The 15,679-nt window shown below is 50.0% G+C and overlaps 1 protein-coding gene and 1 long non-coding RNA gene across 2 annotated transcripts in view; one reads left to right on the forward strand and one right to left on the reverse strand.

The window, feature by feature from the left end:
• Window positions 1-9,115: 9,115 nt before the first annotated feature.
• On the reverse strand, window positions 9,116-11,155 carry LOC125406339 (uncharacterized). Its single transcript, XR_007233875.3, has 3 exons — window positions 10,820-11,155; window positions 9,895-10,144; window positions 9,116-9,323 (listed from the first exon to the last, which is right to left on the reverse strand). It is a non-coding gene; the product is annotated as an uncharacterized LOC125406339 (long non-coding RNA).
• Window positions 11,156-11,949: 794 nt separating this feature from the next.
• Alpl (alkaline phosphatase, biomineralization associated) overlaps window positions 11,950-15,679 on the forward strand; it is a 59,781-nt gene continuing 56,051 nt past the window's right edge. The window contains exon 1 of the mRNA XM_048443299.3: window positions 11,950-12,084. The gene's annotated coding sequence lies outside the window, so the exon portion shown is untranslated. The remainder of the gene's footprint in view (window positions 12,085-15,679) is intronic.

Genomic DNA, 15,679 nt, shown 5'->3' on the forward strand with positions numbered 1-15,679 from the left:
GAAAGGTGAAGATGGAGCCACGGTGGAGCTGCCTTAGTCTCCTCTGTGCTCCCATTCCCCCGAATCCCAGCAGTGGATTCTTCTTCCTCAGGTTCCCTGGCTCAGCTTGGCTCCAACACACAGGACAATTGGCCTTCGCACCTTTTGGAAAGTTCGTTAGTTCAGACTCCGACTCTGAACTTGGTTGGTGCAACTCTGTTTTGTATCTGGGAACAAGACCAGGAGTGGCTGGACCTGGTACAGCTGGCGTGGTGACGACAGCCCATCTTCTCCATTAGAGAATGAAACAGGAAGTGTTGTTTGTGACCTAAAGAATTTGTATGATCGAATCCAGTCTGGGGTGTCTTGTCCCAGACTTAGGTCAATGCCTTCATCTCTGGGAGCTGCCAGATTGGCATTGCATAGCCCCAGATAAATCATGGTTGATTGCACAAGGAGTGGACATGTGACCCAGTTGGGTGAATCTGGTTCTCTTTCCTGGGCCCTGGTAATGTGATGCATTGATGAGGTCACAGGGAAAACCCTGGAGAGGCCTTGTCATGCTGCAGAAGCCAGAGAGGTGGAGGAAATACTGTCTGCACTGGTGACTGATCGAATCCTGGCTTGCTGTCTTCCACGGGGTCTGGATGGCCACAGCAAACCATCAGGAGACCTTTTCAGTTGCCTCTCACTAAACCCTCATTAGTACTGATAGCTACTAAAACACTGGGAGTACCGGCTGCCAATAGGAGGTTTAGCTTACGCCCTGAATTCTTCCAAGGGATGCAGAAGCACAGAGTGACCCACTTGCTCAAAGTTGTACTATCATTGGGGGTCACATCTGAATCCAGATGGTTCTTCGGATGTGATCTGTGGCCTGTCCCTACAGTCTTTCAGAGGGAATGTCAGAGGTTCACGCCTTCTCGCCCATCCTGGCTCATGCCAAGCCGGCTGAGACTGGAGGGGTAGCAGAGGAGGAGATACCCAGTCTCTACCCAGCTTTCCCAGACCATTCCCACTTCCTGGAGATGAGGGGAGAGTCTAAAGTCCCTGGGCTTGGGTGATTCATTACTCGGGGTTGTAAACCCTAAGCTCACACGTTTTCTTCACTTGGATCGTAGAGGCCTCTGGGACCACCTTGGAAAAGAATGGAAAGAACTCTGGGCTCTCTAGACGAGTGTCATTTGAGAATTTGACCTTTGACCTTTTTCCTCTTGTGAACATCAGAGTTTGGGGTCATTTACTAATACTACTAATACTAATAAGGTTATGGGGGAGGAATGTCTTGTGTCTTATTTATTTATTTATTTATTTATATTTTGAGAAAGTGTCTCATACATCCCAGGTTAACCTCAAGCTCCACAGCAGGGGATGATCTTGAACTCCTGAACCTCCTACCTCTACTTAGTGCTGAGTTTATAGATAGAAGCCACAGGCTCAGTCTATGCCATGCCAGGGCTCATCCAGGGCTTTGTACACGCTAGGGGAGTGCTCTACCAACTAGCCTGTCCTAGTCACTGTTCTAGGACTGTGAAGAGACACCACAGCCAAGGCGACTCTTTGGTTTTTTGCTTCGTTTTGTTTTGCCCTGGCTGTCCTGGAACTAGCTCTTGTAGACTAGGCTGACCTCGAACTCACAATGATTTACCTGTCTCTGCCTCCCGAGTGTTGAGATTAAAGGTGTGTGCCACCACAGCCCAGCCAGCCTAGGCAACTCTCATAAAGCTTTTCCAGCACTCAGGAGGCAGAGGCAGGCCTCTGTCTCTCTGTGAGTTCAAGTTGAACTCTGTGAGTTCAAGGCCAGTCAGGTCTACAAAGAGAGTTCCAGTACAGTCAAAGCTGCACAGAGAGATCTTGTCTTGAAAAACAAACAAACAAAAAAGCCTTTAGTTGGGGGCATGCTTACAGGCTTGCAGTTTCAGAGAGTTAGTCCATAATCATGATGGAGGGAAGTTGACAGGTACTGGAGCGGTAGCTGGGAGCTTTACATACTGATCTGCAGGCTGCAGAAAGAGAGAGAGAGATTGGGTCTGGTGTGGGCTTTTGAAACCTCAAAGCCCACCCGCAGTCACACACCCCTTCCAAAAAGGCCACACCTACTAATCCTTCCCAAACAGTTCCATAACTGAGGATCAAGCATTCAAATACACGAACCTTTGGGGGCCATTCCCATTCAAACCACCACAGAGCCCTATTTGAGTGCCATGAGTTTGTCCTTTCCCTTGAAGCAAGGGCACCAAGGTCAGGGGCCTGCTAGGAACTGCTGCTGGCTGACCTTGGTGTGGCCTTCAAGTCTGTTTCGTTACCTCTACAATAAAGACCATGATGGCTACTAGAGGAAGGGATGGGATACAGTATCTGGGCAGAACTCTGCACAAGACTGGGAAGTGGTGTGTGCATCCCACGACCTAATTCTTCTAAAGTTTTTATCCATTGTATAAATCAGCTTTGGAAAGATATCAAGATGTTCAGTGGGATACCTGTGTGTGAGGAGGTTGCAGGCATTTTAACTCAATCTTTCTTTAAAATCATGGCTTTGTTGGTATGAGTGTTTTGGATGTATGTGCACCACATGTGCGCAGAGATCTGAAGACAGGGTCAAATTCTTTGGAACTAGAGTTCCTTACTATGTGGGTGCTGGGAGCTGAACCCAGGTGACCTGCAACAAATGCTCTTAACTGCTGAGCCGCCTCCACAGCCCCAACCCAATCTTTATTTTTGCATTTACGCTTCCTTCCCTGGACAGAAACGGTTCACACATTGTCTTAGTCGGGGTTTCTACTGCTGTGACTGATGAGACACCTCAATCAAAAGCAACTTGGGGAGGAGAGGGTTTATTTCAGATCACAGTCCATCACGAAGGGAAGTCAGGACAGGAACTCAATGCAAAAACAGAGGCCTTGGAAAGGTGCTGCTTACCAGCTTGTCCATCCTGGCTTGCCCACCCTGCTTTCTCATAGCACCCAGGATCACTGAGCATCACTCACAGTGAGCAGGGTCCTCCCACATCAAGCGTCATTCAAGAAAATGCGCCTAAGACTTGCCAGCAGGCCAATCTTGTAGAGGCATTTTCTCAATTAGAATCCTGGCTTCCCGTGACTCTAGCTTGTGGTAAGTTAAAAACCGGCCAGCACAGAAGTTTAAAAACATAATGAAGATGGGAGATGGTGGCACTGATTTTAATCCAGTACTTGGGAGGCAGAGGCAGGAGGATTTCTATGTTTGAGTCTAGCCTGGTCTACAGAGTGAGTTCCAGGACAACCAGAACTACACAGAGAAACCCTGTCTCGAAAAGTAAAACAAAACAAAATGTTGGGTTTTGCACATATACAATATGGCTGTTATTATTTTGGATATTTTGAGGCAAGGTCTCATGTTGAGGAAACTGCCTGACTCGATTTCTAAGGTGGGAGTCATTATACCATATTTTTATATATAAGTTTCTATTTACTGTGAGAGTTGAGTTGCTCTCTGTTTCCTGGAAACTGACCTTCCCTAACCCATGACCTGATTTGTTTTTGAAAATACCCTCAACTTCCCTGACCCTTCCTGACTCTCTCTAATCACATGGTGGGCCACATAATTTTTTTAAAAAGGTTTTTTTTGTATATCCTTATTGTCCCATTGTCTCCCTTCTGTAAAACTATAGTGATTTTGCTCCTTAACAAGGGTCCAAGAGATGAATTCGGGACTGCTTTCTTGAACCCATCTTAGGAGGCAATTGCTGACCAACTCTTGGGTGCACTCCCACCAAATCAAATGCTTCAAATTTGGCTCAAATTTGTGGTAGTGGGATTAATTCTCGCCATTGGGATCAACCATGTCCCTCAGGGTAGCCTTGAACTCGTTATGCAGCAGAAGATAACCTTAAACTCCTGATCCTCCTGCCTCTACCCCAAGTACTGGGATTATAGCTGTGTACACCACAGCTAGTTTATGTAGTGCCGGGGATGAGATCCAGGGCCTTGTGCATGCTGGGTAAGCAATCAACAAGGTGAGTTACATTCCAGCTTCCTGTTTGGATTTATTTTTTTGTTTTTGATTTTGATATGGGATATCATACTGTGGCCAAGGTTGGTCTGGAAGTCATTATAAATAGAACAGCTTGGCTTTGGAACTTGTGGCAATCCTCCTGCATCAGCCTCCTGAATGCTGGGATTACAGGCCTGAGCCCCCACACACTGCTTAAATATTGTTATCATTTACCTTAAAGCAATTTGCTTTGGCAAACATAGAACCCCAGAGAAGGAAGAGTAGAGAACTGTCTAAATGCTGAAGCTGTGTGTGGCCATTGAAGACTTGTCTCCCAAGCACCTGCTCTTCTCTTCCCTTCATGGGGAAGATGTGTGGGTAGGCTCCACCATCTCCATGGGTGGGCCTTTGTTGGCTTACATCAGTCACTGGTTTGGGAAGCCATGATGGAGGTCAGGCCACAAGACACCTAGAGTCTGCCAGGCGGTGATGGCACACGCCTTCAATCCCAGTACTCAGGAGGCAGAGGTAGGTGGATCTCTGTGAGTTTGAGGTCAGCCTGGTCTACAAGAGCTAGTTCCAGAACAGGTTCTAAAACTACAGTGAAAACCAAAGAGACTCCTAGAGTCCAAAACTTGCCTTTTTGTAAGGCAATAGGTTTTCTGTCTATCTGGAATGCATGTATGTACCTGTTTTATATGTGTATATGGTATGCATTCCTATGTGCGCATGAGTTTGCTGCGGCACTCTTGAGCTGAGCAGAGGACGATGCGATGGAGTTGGTTCTCTCCTTTTACTTTACATGGGTTGCAGGAATTGTTGTCAGGCCTGGGCAGCAAATGCTTTGCCTGTTGGGCCTGCCTTCCATTTTTTCTTCCCTTCTCTTTTTCTTTCTCTTTTCTTTTCTTTTCCCTTCCCTTCCCTTCCCTTCCCTTCCCTTCTCTTCTCTTCTTTTCTAGACAGGGTTTCTCTGTGTAGCCATGAATGCACTCTGTAGACCAGGCTGGCCTCAAACTCACAGAGACCTGCTTGCTTCTGCCTCCTGAATGCTAGGATTTAAAAGGCATGCTGAGCTCAATCTTTCTTTCTTACTTTTTTCATTCTTTCCTCCTTTCTTCCTTACTTCTTGATGTAGGATGCCCTTCTGTATGCTGTGAATATGTTTTATTACCATTGGTTAATAAAGAATTGATTTGATCAATAGCCAGGCAGAATAGAGCCTAGCTGGAAATCCAAGTAAAGATAAAAGGTAAAAACAGGCAGAGTCAGGGAGATGCCAGCAGTCACCAGAGAAGCAAGAGGTGAGGTAACAAATCACAAGCCTTGTGGTAAAATAAAGAATAATAGAAATGGGTTAATTTAAGTTCTAAAAGCTAGTTAGTAATAAGCCTGAGCCATTAGTCAAACAGTTTGTAAGTAATATTAAACCTCAGAGTGGTTATTTGGGAACTGGTAGAGGGGAGAGAAACCTCCAATTATCTTCCTTCCTTTTTTTTCCTTCCTTCCTTCCTTCCTTTCTTCCTTCCTTCCTCCCTTCCTCCCTTCCTTCCTCCCTTCCTTCCTTCCTTCCTTGAGCGTGTATGTATGTGTGGTGTTCAAATATTTATGTATGTATTTTTTTCGTGACTAGGTACACATGTGTCCAGATGTGTGATCATGTGCTATGGTGCATGCATGGGGAGGCAGAGGGTGATGTTGGGTGTCTTCTTCCATCACTCTCTACTCTATTTACTGAGGCTGAACTTGGGCCCCCGTGCTTTATCCCCTGAGCCGTCTCTGGAGCCCCACTCCTCTTTTTGGTATATTGAAGGTGACTTCCATATATCCCGGGGACCTCACCTGGTTGGAAGCAGAGGGAGAAATGGAAAAGAGAGAACTTGGGTCCTTTCTGCTACCATCAAGTCATTCCATTAGTGAGGAGATAGATTCTTTAGTTTTTAAACCTATTTGGGAAGTTGAAGTTTCTGTAACATACGGCAGAAATCCACCGATGACAACTTTCTGCTAAAGAAACCAGGAACAGAAACAGGCCCTGCCACGTGGACCTGGCAGAGCCAAGGAGGTGGGAACAAGAAGGTGGACCCCCAGTTAGGAAGCCAGCCTTCCCACACCGCTGTCAGTGAACGCATCAGCTACCCCGCAGCCTGGTGACTGGAGGGGTCAAACTCGCACCTACAGAGCTGCCCCTGAGGGCTTGTGGGAAACTTCAGGATTCTGAAAGGGTCAGCCACTTTTTTCACTCATTGGTGACTGCCTGCAAAAGAGAGGCCTGTCTTTGAACGGGGCCTGTGTAGGCGGAGAGGGAAATGGGGCGTTGCTAAGAGGAATGGCAGTCACAGCTGTCCAGCCCCCATGCTGACCTCACTACCTTATACCATATTTAGAAGCAAAAGCTGGGCGGTAGGAGACTTAGCAGATCAAACTGGAGATCTAGACCCCTCCCAACCACACCCAGTTAAGCCTTTGTTTGACAAGGAGGTCGGCTTCTTCTCTTGTTCCCACTAGGATGTGGACTTTGGGCCAGAGGCCAGTTAGAGGTGCCCTGCGCCTGCTGAGGCTTTGGCCTGCTGTGCTAGAGACCCTCTGTGCTCACAAGGGTTAGGAGGTTCACAGAGCTTACGGTCATTTTCTTTTTAAATTAGATTTATTCTCTCTCTCCATCTTTGTGTGTGTGTGTGTGTGTGTGTGTGTGTGTGTGTGTGTGTGTGTGTGCCGTTGAGTGCAGGTACCTGCAGAAGCCAGAAGAGAGCATCATTTCCCCTGGAGCTGGAGTTACAGGCAGCTGTGAGCCCCCTGATGTGGGTGCTCAGGTCTGCTCGAAGAGTGGTACATACACTCTTAACCTCTGAGTTGACTCCCCAGGCCCTCAGCATCTTTTCTCAGATCTAGTCAAAGATTTTGTTTTGGGTACAGAGATCTGGCAGTTTGAGTTGAGTTGAGAGTTTGAGTTGGGCCGCTAGTGTATGCAGCCAAGTGGAAGCGAAATAAGTCAGAAACTGGACACCTAGAGAACACTGAAAACTCGTGCTGCGAGCACTGGGGGAGGACGCTGGGCGGATGAAAGCACAAAGAACCAGATGCTGCAGTGTACAGCTGTAATCCCTGTAATCTTGTGGCAATACGGGAAGTAGGAGCAGGTGAATTACCTAGAAGCTTATGGGCTGGTAAGCCTGGAGCACACTGTGCTGTAGATAATAAGAGTAATTCTAACTTAACAAGGTGGAAGAAGTAAACAGCCTCCCAAAAGTTGCCCTCTGACCCCCATAGGTGTGGCATGGTGTGTGTGTACACTACACAGACAGACAGACACACACACACCATTTAAAAGGGGGCCTGGTTCTGTACACATGTTTAACACATGAGGTCCTGTCTAATCCCCAGCATCAGCTATTTGTATGAAGAGCTATCCCCAATCTTGCAATCTAAAATTGCCTGCCTAGCAGGAAGCAGGATGCTAAAACACTGTCATTCTCAACGGAGTCTCTGCATGGTCCATCTCATATGGGTCCATGGAAGAAGGGAGATGGACCAACGGACAGACAGGAGGATGGAGGATATACAGGGGGACAACGGGAGGCAAAGAGAACCCCGGGGGAAGGGCAGAGATCTTTCTTCTGCCGTCTTGCACACAGCCAAGCTCTCGCCCTACTGATAGCAGACTGCCTTCTAGACTCCACTGTGGTGAAGTCCTGCTGTGCCTGCGTGAGTCTGCCTGGTCTCTGGAATCCGCTTCTAGAAGGCTGCCTTGACCTTTGCCCTTGGCCTCCAGCCCCCTTTTCCCGGGGCTGAGAGTAGGAAGTAGCTTGCTCCCTCTCCCAGTCTGGAGCCTGCTCACAAGTCCCTTGAGAAATAAGGACAAAATGGGCTCAGTGTTTGGCGGACAATGAGGTTTTTCTTACAGAGCGGGCTCCTGCGGGCCCTGTCAGGAGGGCTTTCCCGAAGGGCAGTAGGGGTTGGAGGACACCTTGTGAGCCAGAGACCAGGAGCAGGGTTGACATGCTAGGAAGGTACTGGGGCTGGGGAACAGGGTTGCATGTGTGAATGGGCGGTGATGGAAGACCAGAGAAACAGGAGGGGAGCAAGAGCAGTAGGAGCTGAGAGTAGGAAATGGGCGGGGCAGGATCAGGAGGTTCCATTTAGGATGGGTGAGGCTCAGGGTTGGTCCCAGAGAGTATGTTGCACACTGCACAAAAGCCTAGAGAACAGACACAGGATCCCTGGGTTCGTATTTTCCTTCTTCCTATCTGAGTGGTGGTGGACAGCTTCTCTTTCCCCCTTGGACAGTCGTATTTAATGTGACACTTGGCCCCTCTTCAGCACACCGGAGTCTGCTCTGGCTTTATCTGTAACCTTATCGTCTTCATTACCACACAATGTGTAATGTCTTCTTAAGGACGTCTGTTACCTTTGTGTTGTTCGCTTGTGTCTGTGCTGCCCGGAGCAGCGTTGGCCACACACGAGGCACCCAATACACTTTTGTGGAATGCATGGAGTTGCTAGCCTGTCCTCCTTTGAAATGAGAATGGAGCTAGGGATGTAGCCCAGGAGGGTGCTCACCAAACATGCACAAGGCCCTTGATTCCATCCCCAGCACATCACGAACTGGACACGGACACATTGGCCCGTGTCTGTAGTCCCAGCACTCTGGTGGTTGAGGCTGGAGATTCAGGAGCTTAAGATCATGCTCAGTGGGGCTGGGGATGTAGTTCAGTTGGTAAAGTATTCGCCTAGCATGCACGAAGCCCTGGGTTCAATTCCCAGCACTACATACACCAGATGTGGTGGCACAGGTCTGCAATCCCAGCATGAAGGATATGATCTTGACTGCATATCCACTGTGAGGCCATCTCAGGCAACATGAAACCCCCTCTTCTCTTTTGTTTTTTCAAGACAGGGTTTCTCTGTGTAGTCCTTGCTGTCCTGAAACTTATTCTGTAGACCAGGCTAGCATCAAACTGAGAGATCCTCCTGCCTCTGCCTCCCAAGTGCTGGGATTAAAGGGGTACACTGCCAATGCCTGGCAAGACCTTCCTCTTAAAACTGGGGGAGAAAGGCAATAGAGAGACTGTCTCCATGGCTACGAAATGAGTCTTTCTGTGAAGAGAGCTTTATGTCTTGTTGACAGGCACAAAGAAAGTGTCTCTCAAATGACAGCTCACATAGGCTTTGCTTCCCCCACTTCCCCCACTTCCCCCGTGAATCCCCCACGCTGTAGGGCTGCTCCGAGGAGCCAGTGGGTCATGTTGTGGAGTCAGCAACCCATGAAGCAGGCTTCTCATTCTAAATCTCCAATTCATTTTCATACTGAGTTGAAAGCAGGACCACAGGTGACCCAGGGAGTAAAAAAGCCGGAGCTTTGGTTAGACCTAGGCCTGAAACAAAACAATCACACCTTTTAAATGTCTACTAGATTTCACAATCTTTCCTACCCCTGGAGGCCACACTGCCCTTTCCAGTCCAGTTCCCTTGTCCCTGTCCACTGAAGTCCCTACTCCATGCATTTGGACTCCTGGCCCTCACTTGATTTTATTTTCCTGAGACATGGTCTCTCTTTGTAGCTGTTTGGCTCTGGACTTGTGATCTTCCTGCCTCTGTCTTCTGAGTACTAGGATTGCAGGTGTTGGTGTCCACCCCATTGGTGACTCTGTGAAACCTGGGCCTTGTTTCAGGCAGAGAGCTCAAGGCATGAGTTAACAAGAACTAAGTGAATGAGTAGCTCCCAGGCATGGGAGCTTGGAGGTCAAAGGGTGGTGTTTGCCCATTTCTTTCAGCTAGGAATTGTACCATGGAGACCAGGTATGAAAAGATAGGGAGAGGTCTATATAAGGAGCTGCCAAGCAGCTAGCTAGGTGCCAAGCAGGCCTGGCACCTTGGAATCTGGGCTATATTTACACATTTTCCAGACCAAATGGCTAGAGGAACTCTGGGTCCCAACAGAGATACCTTCTCAACCCATCGGCCAGCCAAGGCAGAGCCGGCCTTGGGCTCCTGTTGTGAAGGCCTGCCTTCCTCCTCATTTTCAGGTAGCATCAAAAGTGGTACCCAGAGGCAGAGAAGCAAGGGATGCTGGGAAACACCATCTCAGCTGATTGCTTTGTTCCGTGCTGAAGTTGGGATCCAGGGCTTCAAGCACACAGGAGAGCGCCACACCATGGAGCTACATTCATCAACTGAATTCTTGAGGGATGGAGACCTGCAGCAGGGAAAGTGTGTGAGGGCAGAGGGCGGCAGGGCTGGACAAGCAGCCACTCCGATCCTTTGGAGAAGGCTTGGGGACAAACCATGAAGATACAATGGTCTCAGGCCGGTCATGAGCCAAACCAGAAGTGCCCATTCCCCCAACCTTGGGAGATGAGAAGCCAGGAGATGGTGCTGGGAGCCCATGGTGATGAGACAGAACACTTCTAACTCCCAGTTCAGCTTCTCAGTTCTGCCCATGTTGGGAAGGAAGACCTTCTGTGCCTGGGATGTCCCTTGGCACACAGACACTGATACTATCTCAAGCCTTTTGTAACCCTGAGCTCTTCCTTGGCGTTAGTGAGCAATTGTCAAGTGTTGTGCTCTGGGCTGCTTGCTGTCCTTTCATTCCCAGCTTCTTACAGACAAGGAGGTGAAAGGGACAAAGTGTCATTTACTCATCGGCCCCACGACTTTTGCCATCACGACCTCGCTGCAAAATACATAAATAGGGAGTATTTATCCAATGCTTGGACTCACTTTTTAAAAACATGAACTTATTTCTAAAGGGAAATTTCATAGCACTACTGTAAATAAGCAGCATCAATTATTAAGATACAAGAAGAAATAAAAACAAATTCAGACATTCTTGGGTTTTGGCATCAGGTTCCAGTTCTGGCCCCGAACTTACCGATGAGTCACGTGCTCTCAGCGGGCCTTGATTTCCTTCCTGTACAATGGGCTCATAGGGAAATCTTAGATAGAAGGTACCTAAGATGGAACTTCAGACTTCACTTGGTCAGTGCTGGAGCTTAGGTGCTGAGGAAGATAGGATGCCGGGAACTTGTGATCCCTGCCTTCAAATCTCTGGCTGTTGGAGGTTTGAGGCACAAATTATAGAGGCAGCCTCAGTAGTCCATAAGAAGATCTTTCTCTTAGGAGGAAAGGAGCTCCCAATTAAAAGAGGTGTTTAAAGGAACCCCCAGGAGCTCTCAGCAGGAACTGATCAGAGATTTCAAACTCAGCCTGACTCTCACGGAAGAGACCTTGTGGAGGGAGGAGGTGGTCTCAGGGGACTGGGTGAGGCCAGCAAGCACCCAGCGGCTGGCTGCCTTTCCTCGCCCATTGATCTAGATTTTGTTTCCTGTGCATTTTCCAAACATGGTCTCTTAACTCCCCCAACTACGGGAGGTAAGGGAAACCAGTGTCTCTGCCTGTTAAAGAGCACTGGCCAGTCACTGGAGGCCACCAGAGCAGGCTTGTGGCCCTGGACAGTCTGGCTCCACTGCCGCAGGCAAGTCCCCGGGGCCTCTAGCTGGGACAGAAAGAGCGTCCTGACTCCCTGAAGACAATGTGGTGGGGGGGGACCCTGCTCGAGGGGGTCTCCCTGGGCTTCCTCCTGCCTTAGCTAAGGGCGAGAAAGAAAGTGGATGGGAAAGGGATGGTGTGGGGATCGGAGGCACACATGGTTACAGATAGGATGTATAGCAGAGAGAGACACACGGACTTAAGGCAAGTCAAGTGGGTCGACAGACTCCTAGACAGACGCGCAGGGACAGGCACAGGAATCGAGGCACAGACAGCCATCGGGGGGCAAAGACTTCTACGAAGAAATCAAAGATAACGACGGTAGCCAGCTGCACCCCAGAGGCCAGGATCAGCTGCAGATAGAGAGGGAGGCAAGGCTGGTCTCCTTGCCTGCTGTAGCCCTCGGACCGGGTCGAGCGCAACGTTCCCGGTAGGGGGCGCCCTGGCAACGCGGAGGCACCGGCCTGGGGCTCGGGGCGCGGGCCGGGGGCGGGGCGGGCGGGGGCGGGGAGGCCGGCGGGCGCTCAGGCCGGGCCGCCTTCATAAACCCGCGGGGGAGGTGACCGCCAGCGAACGCGCTCCCGCCACTGCACTAGCAAGGACCGCCGCTCTCGCGCCCGGACGGACCCTCCCCACGAGTGCCTGCAGGTAAGGAAAGCATGCTGCGCCCGCGGCTGGCTCGACTCCCACACGCGCGCTCCGCTGGCCCCCGCAGTGACTGTCCCAGTCACGGTGTGGACACGTGGAAGGACAGGCGTCCCGGGGACCCACGATCACTCGTTCTTCTCCGGCCCCCGCGCGCATCTCTCGGGGTCTGGCTGGATGATGGACGGGGCGCCCGCGGAGCCGCTGCCCAGGACCCATCCTCATGCTAAGCACCTGTTCCCGGTGTCCACGCGGCTACGTAGCCCAGAGCTGCGCCCTTCGTGGTTCCAAGCACTCTGTTCCCCTTGGTGTCTAAAATAGTTGGGGAGCATCTGGGAAGCACATGCTGGGATGCTTGGCGGGAGACATTGGAGACCGCGTTCTAGTGTCAGTTTGAGCGTGGGGGAGCCCAGGAAACGGAAGGGGTCTGCAACCGGCTCTGGATTGCGTGCAGGTGAGAGTGGGGCTGCTGCCTTGTCCAGCCTGGGTAAGAAAGGGTTAAAGGCACGGTCACAGCGGCAGGACCGAGGCGGAGGAAAACCTCATCCTCACCCCGCTTTGTCCCTGGTGAACCTTTTCAACACTAATGGGCCTGGGGGAGGGGGCCTTGCAAAGGACTCTGGGGTGTGCCTGTGAATCCTTGATTAAATGAGGGTTGGAGTGCTGATGCTGGCAGTCTGGAGGCTGAGGAGCACTGTGAGTTTGTGGCCAGCCTGAGCTACCTAGGGAGATTGTGTCCCCAAATCACATGTGCATACACATACATACATACATACATACATAAATGTAAAAGGAAGGGTGAGTCTCAGGCCTGAAAGAACTTTTGGGCCCCAAGAAGAACTCAGGCAGGCCCAGGTTCTCAGGCTGGGTGAGAATTAGAGAAGATGACAACTGTTTATTAAATGCCTACTATGTGCTAAAAGCTGCCCTGACACCTGGCAAACATCTCGTTTACAGATGGGGACAGCGAGCTGTAGACAGTGGAGGCAAGTGCTGTCAGGGTTTAAATCCGGCCGCTGACCCTGTTCCTATGCTCTCCAGCAGAGTTGGAGAGCCCTCTTCTGGCCCTCCTAGACTGGACCTGCCTCCCCGCATCTCTTGCCTCTCTAACCCCTGTCCATCTCTCTCTGCCTGCCTGTCCAGTTTCGAAACCGTTCTTGAATTCCCTAGGGGAGAACACAGCTTCTCAAAGGCCCACTGGTGGAGAGAGACAGGGCTGGGCTGGTCCCCATCCGTGTCGGTGATGGTCCCATCTATATCTTAGGACTACAGTAAATCAAAAGACCAAACAGGTCAGAAGAGTGGGTGCCTTCAATTCACACAAACTAACTAACCACCAGCTTCGTGCTAAGTGTTGTTCCAGGTGCTGAGAATGTCGCGGTAAATGACAAAATCCCTTCTCTCAGAGTGGACTTTGGCATAACAAAATTTTTTCAGGCTTTGAAAATTTGAGTGTCACCAGGCAGTGGTGGTGCACGCTTTTAATCCCAGAACTCAGGGGGCAGAGGCAGGCGGATCTCTGTGAGTTTGAGGCCAGCCTGGTCAAAAAAAGAGGGAGTTCCAGGACAGGCTCCAAAGCTACACAGTGTCAAAACTGCTAGGGTAGAATCAAAATGAGGTGTTTCTCAAAGGAAGGGGTAAAGATGTAACTAAAAAAGAGTGTCACCACAGTGAGGAGTCAGCACTCGGTACTGATGAAGATAGGCCATCTAGCTGTGTGATCAGCACTCGGTACTGATGAAGATAGGCCATCATCTAGCTGTGTGATCAGGGCACAGTTCTGGTCTCATTGTAAATGGAAGTCTCCTTGAGGTTGTTCAGGAGCTGGAGTTCACAGGCCCATAGAACCTGCTGGTGGGGCGGACTCTGTGTGACTACAGCTTGCAAGGTGTTTAGCAGATTCATGTGCGTTAGCAAACAGTGACTATTCTCAGCTCTGGTCTCAGCAGAAATTGCATCAGAGTTCATGTACAAAGTTATGTCATCGCCTCTGAACCCTGTGTCCCCGTCAACCACCTTTGCCCGGGCTTTGCCCCTTCCCGTGTGGGCTGTGCCGTGAGGGAGCATGCTGCCATTATTGTTACTCAGATGCCACCTCCTCCCTCCTGGACAAGCTCCAGGCTGGGCACAGCCCTGGGGTCTCTTGCTATCCACCTCCACCTCATTGCACAGACTAGTACCTGGCCCCGTCCTGTTCTATCCTGCAAAGATAGAGGTTCGTGATCCTTTCCCGCATATGAAGGAACCTCTTGAAGAGCCAGCGGCTTGCCCTGGGACATACAGAAGCCATCTGGGCATCCGGGGCTGGGACCTACAACGTCAAGTCCAGTGAGCTCCCTACCATACCATTTGTGGGCTTCAGGCTTCTGGGGAAGGGGAGGTGGGGGGTCGACCATTACATAGAATTTAAGGGTGGAGCTTGAAGCTCCCAGCGCGACGTCGATCTGACTGGACTTATTAACACAAAACCCTGGAGCTGGAGGAGAGTATTGTGGGGCATGTGAGCCAGCCGGGCTGAGAACTGGTGCTCAGAATTCTCCACATGGCCACAGGAATGCTGACTGAGCTCCCTCGCACAACAGCCCCATCGTCATTGGCACACCAGGGCTGGGCTGTGTGGTATGTTTGTTATTTTGGCTTTTTTTTCCCCTCCCCTTCTTTTTCTGGAGCTGTTCTAACCTTCAGAATACAGTGGGAGGCAGTAGATTGAGAATTCATTATCTGTACTGTTGTGGCCCTTTTGGACCCTCCATGGCCTCATTGGTGATGTCAAGAGGTCATCATAGATACTTTGCAGAGTCGCTGAGTGTCCACAAGGACATAAGCAGTCTATCAACTTTAGACTTCACCTATATGGATTATTCTGGAGAATTTTATGTTCTCTGGGAGGCAGTTTCATAGCCCAAGGGGACAGAGCAAGGTCTTTCTAGGCACCATGACCTAGATGTCAGAGAAGGTGCTGGCTTGAGTCAGTACCTTGGCTCTAGTCCTCAGCACATGTGACATGAAGCCAGTCTCGTTCCCTCTCTTGAGTGTCAGAGTGTCAGCTCATAGTGGGCCCAGCATCATTATTTGATGTTCCATGTCCAAAGAACACTCCAAAGTGCTCTCTATATTTATCTGCCTTCTCATACCCCCCTTCACATTTTGTAATTGCTCCCAGAAAAAGTCCATGCTTAAAGTTTTCCATGCTTCAAACCCCAGCCTCGCTGCGGCATGAAATCAATTGTTTGCATTTAATTTAACTTCTCAAATGAAGGGGTAAAATTTGGGCTGAGGGTAGGGGCTGGGAGAGGAGATCAAGTTAAAGCAGATGTGTTTTTGTTTAACTGCAGGATGGTGGTTAAACTGCCCCCCATGTTATTACCATCGTCCCTTTTGAATTCCAGTAACCAAGAGTCGGGTTTCTCTAAAAACTGTGGTGTTCTTTCCTGGCTAGCGTGGACTTGCCCTCCCGGTATTATTATTATTATTATTGCTTTATAGTCATCGGAGGCCGCAAAGTGCTGGCTGGAGAGACCTCAGAGATGCCTAGAATTGTAGACCGGCCAGGCCTTCAGACGCTGGCTGTGTACATCCGGGTCTTTGAGGCCCAGAG

Source organism: Myodes glareolus, chromosome 6 (assembly GCF_982192425.1).
Source record: "Myodes glareolus chromosome 6, mMyoGla1.1, whole genome shotgun sequence".
Lineage (NCBI taxonomy): Eukaryota > Metazoa > Chordata > Mammalia > Rodentia > Cricetidae > Myodes > Myodes glareolus.